The following is an 8,388-nucleotide window of genomic DNA, read 5'->3' as shown; positions in this document are numbered from 1 at the left end:
AATTGGCAGGTTTTGTTATAATTCCATGATAACAAAAGTTACTTTTCTTGTTAGAAGGATGTAACTTCAAATTATTTACGTGGCCAGATCATGACTTGGCATTCTGTTCTCAGGGTTGTACTTAATGTTTCGAAATCATGACTAGCGGGGTAAGATCGGCAACATAAAGCCACATTAGAAGCAAAGGATAAAAATCAAACAGATGATAAATGAAAACATGTTTGCATTTGTTATTTATGTATATATCTTTGAACTTGCATTTCGTTGTAATAATATTAAATGGGTGTTGGATTTGTATTTCTTTGTTTTAATAGTGAATTCCAACTTATACATTGTTAATAACATAATATTATAAACGTGCTTATCTTGTCCCATTACTGTTGCCCCTATACCAGGGGCAACTTTAATAAAAATAATTAAACTAATTACAACTTTACAAAAAGAGAAAAGTTGCCCCGGGTATAGGGGCAACTTCTCTCTTCTTGTAAAGTTGTAATTATTTTAATTATTTTAATTTCCAAACTGATTTTAACCAGTTCTATAGTAAAGTAACATTCCAATAGACAATATGCAAAGCTTTTTTTTTAGTTTACAGCAGTATTTATTACACAAAATTTAAGTAAAGCTTAACATGCCAATCTTGCCTCTGTCTCCCCTATATACATAGATATATATAGGGTGTTGCAAAAGTCTCCATACATTGACACAAATCAAGCTCACCACTGACCGAATAAATGAAATTATTGAACATTGGTAGTTGGTCACTGGTTCGTGCCTGACCAATGGGCTGGCCACAATGCAGTATTCTGGAATTTCTTCATGTATCTAACACCCAAAACAAAATACAGTTTTCACATAGGAAATCCTGTCAGAATTTATCCCATTGGCAGATCAACGATGTGTTCTATTGCCTTACTTCATCAATCCACAGACACAAATCTTAATGGTGACATTTTAATGTCATATGAATAAAGTTATATTTCATTTTTATTTGTATGGAAAATTTGGATGCACTGTGTATATATATTGCAATACAGTAAATAAAAAGGTATATTTTAAAGTATACATTAAATCTTTAACTTTTCAGTTGTGAGTTGTAAATTAATCAAGCTGAGTCAGAGCTGTGAAATAATTGAAAGTCGATTTTTGAAATTATTTTTTATTACCGTCATAGTTAAAAATCGCACTTGACATAAACATGTTGTTGCGAAGGGGACTAATATTTTTACCGCTTTCTCGTATAGAGATATATATTCATTTTTCGTTTTGATCCAAAATTTATCTGTAGACATTGTTGAAAATTACTTTTATATTTGCCAAATCCAGTTAAATATATTGTAACGAACGTCTAGTAATAAATGTCATCAGACTTTTGCGAGATATAACCAAGTGATGTATGTACATTTGTTTACGGAACACAATAATTTGTGTTCAGTGCCGTGCTAAACATAAATTACCTAAATTTAAAATTCGTATAAAATATCTTTCTTCATAATTTAATAAATGAAAATTTTATTATTATTACTATTTTAGATAAAAAAATTTTTAATGCAGAATGGTAAATATTCACCGCGGACTGGCGCTAGTCCACCGGACAGGCGGGTGAGAAACGCTGATGTAAAGGATCATCCTTCACATGCAGAATCGAACTTATTGTTCATGTTTATCTCCTCATCAAGAGTTGCAAGAGGTCGTTCCTTAACTGTACGTGAGAAGAAAGTTTTTGATGTATGATACATAAGAGTGAATCTCACAAAGAGGTGCAGACGCTTTTTGTTTCAGATTGCTCGATCTGCAAGATCAGATCACCATTTCTCACGTGATACAAATCGCTTCCGTCATGCGTTTCAGTTGGCGGAAAGTATACAAGTATGAACGAATGTGAATGAAATTGCTCTTAAAACGGCACAGCTTGAGTGCTCGCCATGCATTCTTGCCGTACAATCTCGCAAAATTGTCTCATAATACTTATTTTTCATCTTAGTTTATCAGATATTTTAATTAATAACGATGTTTCGCTTACCATCTACAAGTTTTAAGTACTTTTCTTTTCAAGAGTAAAATATATTTCTTTGTTCTCAACTATAAGAGTGACTTTAACCATAAAGGCTACAATTTTTAATCTTTTCTTATCCAATCCAAACGATCCTATTCTCTGTTCGGATTAATTTCATCGCTAACCAGTTAATCCAAGATTGTGTTTGTTTACGTAGATAGTGATTGATCAAATAGCTATAGTTTGTTTGTATACACGATCTGAACGATCAGAATAATCTTGAATCAGTTTGATTACCTCTGGTAATAGGCTAATAGTAATTGCTAGTTACTTTTGTATTCGTTACTCCTTGCTCTGGGAATCAGTAAAATAAACGGAGGATAACGAATAAACATTAATTATTGTTTACTGTGCATATCTTTATGTAGTCAACTGTTTTATTTGATTATAAAATTTCATAATTCTAAAATTCATAAAGCCATAAAACGAGATTTATATTAATCGAATTATTCTCCATTTAAGCATTTTCCGATTTAAGGAGTTACAAGATTTAATGTTTTGTAATGGATCCTCTTGCTGTGAACGGTTAAAACATAGCATACATTTCGTTCATATTACTAGTTTGATCGAGCCCACAAGATTGTGACTGAAACCAGGAATATTCCCAAAAATTTTGTGCCATCTGAAAATTTTTGAGTAGCTAAATCGAATTCAAACTGATTTTTTACGGTAAAAGAAATGCTCCTTATCTGCCTAAGCTATTAATTTAGCCATAAAATTACAGAATCGTTAATAAGTTTTTTAAAAACTAAAAAAATAGTTTTGAACATGTATTTTGCTTATGTACCCATTGCTCAAGGGAGTGCGCCTCGTACCGAAATACAGTGTATAAGCATAGTATGAATTTCACTTAGACTAAATAGAAAAATCTCCATTTAGCATCATCTCTGAAATAGGCATGTAATGAATTGTAGCACTAACATTAACAGTGTTTAACAGTAATAATTATGAGGATATATAATAGAATTACAAGACACATGTTAGAATATGACTGTTATTCTTGATTCTGTAGATTCTTGATTCTGCAATATTCCACCGCCTTCCGAGTTGATAAAGTCAATAAACAAGGCTTCTCACTTGTTCCTTAACAATGTGCTGCCACTGGAGTTTTGCTCAACTTATGTGATACCTAAATCGCAGCCACTTTCCTCCTATGTGGCACCATTCCTTGGGAAATCGCCACATGTTGCCTTCCTGTGACCCATTAAGCCTACAGTTTTGTTAGACCGATCTTATAGTCATTTAAATTGAGCACATTTATCGTCATGAAAAACTGATGTATCATGCATTTAAATTTTCTTCTATATCAAGATTTTATTAATTTCAATAATTTCTGACACAATCTGTCTAATATTTAATTCCCGACAAAGGTTAATGTACGACTTTTTCAGCGCTCATCTACGGCGCCATCCAATAAGAAATTTCATTATAAAGTAATTTTTATATTATTAATTGTTATGAAAAGAGAAAACGGTTATTTTTGCGTAGAAACAGAAACTTTAAAAAATTGTAAATTTTTATAACAAGTACATTTTTTTCAAATCTGACACTAATTCACATATATCGAAAATACCCTTCATCTCCCAATCTGTTAAACTTAAGATACTGAACTTTAATCGTTCTTTCATCGATCAACAGAAATTGCTTTTCAATTTTCTGTTTTATTAGATTTTCTGAATTACAGACGAAAATATCCGTATTTTTACTTTGTGATATATAACAGAGGAAAAGCATGGCGACCGGTCAAAAAATGATCGCCCAAGACTTTTTTCACTTTTGTACGCAGGTTCTTTGAAACGTCTAGAAATGCAAAAAAATTCAGGTTTTTTTCGATGTGAATGAGTATTAAATATATGTGAGGAGATCGCAATGTTTTTCTCCTTCTTTTAAGCTTAATTAATAACTACTGTACCTTTAGTCGAAAATTTCTGCGATTTTTCAGAGACATTTGTATATTAAGGGAATTGATGCTATTGTGAGGCCGGGAACTTCATTGACTGACGGGAATATGGTTGTCGAACCGGGGCCAATAATTCGGTGACTTATCTCGCGAATAGGACCAAGTAGCTGAGGAATGGAGTGAGAGACGATTTAATTGTCGCATTGCAGACGTAATTAACAGACAGCTCTCCGATCGTACATCGTTGAAAGAAAAAAGGGATCTACCTGCAGGGAAGATTTTGACGGTCACTTTGAATAGAGTTCAAAGCAGCTGTGTCTTTCCCGAATCAGAAAGTACACATTAGATAAAAATTTACGGGACCGTCGCCCAGGAAACAACATGACCCAACTCCAGAGGAGAACGACCCTGACAGGGACGTCCGGCGACTACGCGGCCCGAATCACGTCCTTGGCAACAGACCAGGGACCAGCGGAGTTACAGGGAACCACCGTTCAAATAAACCAAAACCTCGAGATTTCAAGTGAAAATGTTATAAAAGCATAAAATCCGAAGAAGAGGTTGTAGGAAGTTGAGGTCGAGAACCTAGGAGTATTCGAAAGAAAAAACTCTCTCATCTCAGGGCCCATCATCCCGGATCAACGTAGAAAAACTTTTCTCGGACCCATCGTACAAGGCCTCCGTGGACGAACTTATTGTCGAATCGCCACCGGATTGTGTAACTCATTTATTTTAAACATATCTTTACCTAATTAAATGCGTTAAGCTTGTAAATTGAGTCTCTGTGTGAGTCTCTCTTTGCAACCAGCAATCTCTACCCCATACCTCAGAATAATTCTCGCGTCTTTCTGACAGATCGAGGAAAAAGCGAAAATCACAACCTTTCACCTAAGGCAGACCCTAGGCAAATGGCGTTTGGCCTTTTTAAAACTTTACACTATTAAATTTTAGTGGTTGAATGTAAACTGAGTGGAGGAATAAAGGTGATCATGTGTTATGTCTGGATTAGAATCGGACTTAATAGCAATTTTACTTGTATTAGCATTTACAATTTTTATATTACCCATTCCTATCCTCAAAAGTAAGCTTATTGACGTTTTATAATAATTAAAAATATTATTTAAAAACATTTAATAAAACATCCCAACAGATGACGCCACCAAAGTTTTTAACTGTTGCAAGGAAAGTTAAATAACTTTATGATAGATTTTTTGTGTTCATGATAAACTGCCACAAATAAGACATATTTCTAATAACAGATCATTTTTATTGAATAAAATGAATGACGTACANTCTAATTGTAATTAGTAAGTATTTTCGAGGTTTCATTTATAATAAATACAAATATCTAAACTGTAATAAAAATATATTTAGCAAAGAGTTGTGCGATATTTCGGCAAAATCGTTTAAAATTGCGTGTGGTGCCAAATGTTCTGATTTTTTATAAAGAGGACTTTTTATATTGTTAATTAAAATAGTGCAATAAAAGAAAAAAACTTAATTTTGAAGATAGAATCGAGTTTAATAAAATTCGCAAATACTAATTGCCAGCAATATTTTCATTATGTTTATCCCAATTGCAGATATATCATATTGTTTTCTATCTCACAACCCTTTCATCATTAAACACCAAAATCGATTAAAATTAATTTCCAAAATACCACTAATCGCTGCAGAATTACAGGAATTTTCCAAAAAAAGAGAGGAATTATAAATATTCAAAGTTGGTGAATGAAATTCTGCCACTTATCCTTCCATCATTCACCGAAACAGTAAAACATCTATAAACATAAAAAACCCTAAACTTTTTTTTTTATAATTCTTGGCGTTTCGAAGGTGATTGACTCAAAAAGGTAGTAATCTTGAAGGGTCCTTTTAAAAGATTTTTCATTTTTCGTGACTCATAAATCGTAATCTAGTGCCACGTACATTAATAATACAAAGAAGTATATAATAAACATTATGGCTTACTTTCAATTTTTCTTCAAGTGTTAATTTGCAGATCGAGAATATCCGAATTTCTTGAAAAGAACTTTGCATCTGAAATATTAAATACAACTATTAGCGGAAGGATGTTTTTAGGAGTTACTCATATTTTTGAATTTTCTTACCACTGATGTACAGGAAGAAAATATGAATCCTAGTAAAATGCAAACTGCAGATGCTTCCATAGCGCCCAGGCCGAAACCAGTCATGGTGACTAAGTTTAAATTATGAAATAAGCACGCATAATACAATAAACATGTTTCAAATAAAAGACCAAAATATACAGGATTCATTATTGGATTGATCCATTTATTGAAACTTTCCAGGAATTCCCATAACTTTGCGTGTCGCAGGATCAATTTTTCTAATTTCTTATTCAACTCGTTTTCGTACAATTTTAACAAATACAGTTCTTTGGATAATTGTGCAAAACCTTCTTCCGCTATCAACAAAATTGTGTAAACTAAAAGGACAACGTGAAGTGAATATCCAACAGCGAATATGAAAATAAGAATAAACTCGATATTACAAAATAATATTTCTTCATTAGAATAATTATTTTCATAATAATAGGGATAAAACATAATCATGATCAACAACGTAAAGGATGTTTCAAATCCGGTTATGACAATCAACATTCTGATCCAGCTTTTACGAATTTTGTGAGTTAGTTTGGCATCAGGAAGAGATTCGTTTCGTTGTGGTTTTATAACAGTCATTTTATGTCGTTTTATGAAACTAAATAGTATAGCTATAAGAAGCATAAGAACAAAAGTAGTTAATTTTGTCATTTTATAATTTAATCTTGGGATTGGAAATAAAAACGAACAAGGAAATGGATGATTGGATCCCGGAACCATCTGGCTAAACAGAAAAATATTATGCATTCAAAACAGATATTCGATAAAATTTATGTACATTGTTTTAAAAATCTGATAGACGTACGACATTTTTTCAGATTTGCATGAACAAGGTTGAAAGATTTCCCCACCAAATAGGATAAATGTTGATAATATCGGTTTCTGATAACAACGAATGCAAAACTCATCTGTCATGATGTCAGACATTTGTGAAGTCATCTCTTATCACGAAAATCGAGAAGAAATATTTTTAGTGTTATTGAAACGATATGAAATCAAACTGTTTCCAGTTAGAGAAACGATACTGATGTAGAACTGTCTCTAAATAACTGTAGTTTAGTAGGTTGGTGCTATATTATAAATTCCAATTATGTATAAAAATATATATATATATATATGTCGTATTATTTTGCAGTCGTAGTCGTAAGGTCGAGTGTAGGTTGAACAAGACAAAGAAAATTGGAGACCATAAAATAACACGTCCGTTCACTTTCGGGTCCTCACTCGAACTCCCCTTATTTTATTGGTGCTGTTAACCTCATTCCAAAAGGGACGAGATTAACAAAGTAAAATACAGAAAATATATACAAAATTTACAAAATTTTAAATATGTTAAATGCCCCCCTCCTGAAAAGGCGACATCATGGAGCCTCAGGGAGGTTGGGCTGGGTGTTATACAATTTATCGGCTTGAACTCTAAAGTTGGTTGGATTATAATACGGTATAATTTTATCTACATTTACAATATCGGTTAATTTATTTAATGATTGGACAGGTCTGTCTATTTCTACGTTACAAGGAGATACTATTTTTAATATGGTGAAAGGTCCATGATACTTTGGAGCAAGTTTTCCTTGGTCGGGATGGAAGAAGGTTTGTAGTAATATTTGATCTCCTACTTTGAAGTTTGGAGTTTGATGTTGACTATTATATTTATCTCTGTTTCTTTCGTGAGCTAATTCAGTTCTTTCGGTGGCAATCTTACGTGCTTCGCTGAGAGAGGGATAATTCAAGTTGTGAGGTGAATCGGGGATTTCTCCGTACATCAAAAACATTGGAGGGAATCCTGTTATAGTATGGGGTGTTTGGTTGTATTCTTTCACAACGTCACGTAACATTTGAGTCCAGGATCGTTTTGGATTTTCTGAATATTTTATTCTTAGTCTAGAGACGAGTGTGGCGTTTAGTCTCTCAACTATCCCGTTGTGCTGTGGTCGCTGAGTACTTGTTAGATGTTGTTTGATTCCATTCCGTTCTAAATATCTTCTGAATCTAGAGGAAGTAAATGAAGGTGCTCTATCTGTTAGTAGACGTTTTGGGCTGCCTGTTTGTAATATTTTGCCTAGACAATCTATGTAGGCGTTTATAGAAGTAGATTTGGAAGGGAAACACCAAGCAAACCTAGAAAAATGATCGATGACGACATGAAGGTAGCCTTTAGTAGATCCGTATCTTTGCATTCCAGAGACAGTGTCCATAGATAACATGTCAAATGGAGCTTTTGATGAAGGTAAGTCACCTAACAAGCCAAACTTTTTATGGTTGTATGTCTTTGCTTTCTGACAAACATCACAATGTTTAACAAA

This window comes from Centruroides sculpturatus, unplaced genomic scaffold (assembly GCF_000671375.1).
Source record: "Centruroides sculpturatus isolate CEXI.00-Female unplaced genomic scaffold, Cexi_2.0 scaffold127, whole genome shotgun sequence".
Taxonomy (NCBI): domain Eukaryota; kingdom Metazoa; phylum Arthropoda; class Arachnida; order Scorpiones; family Buthidae; genus Centruroides; species Centruroides sculpturatus.
This window is presented reverse-complemented; position numbering follows the sequence as displayed.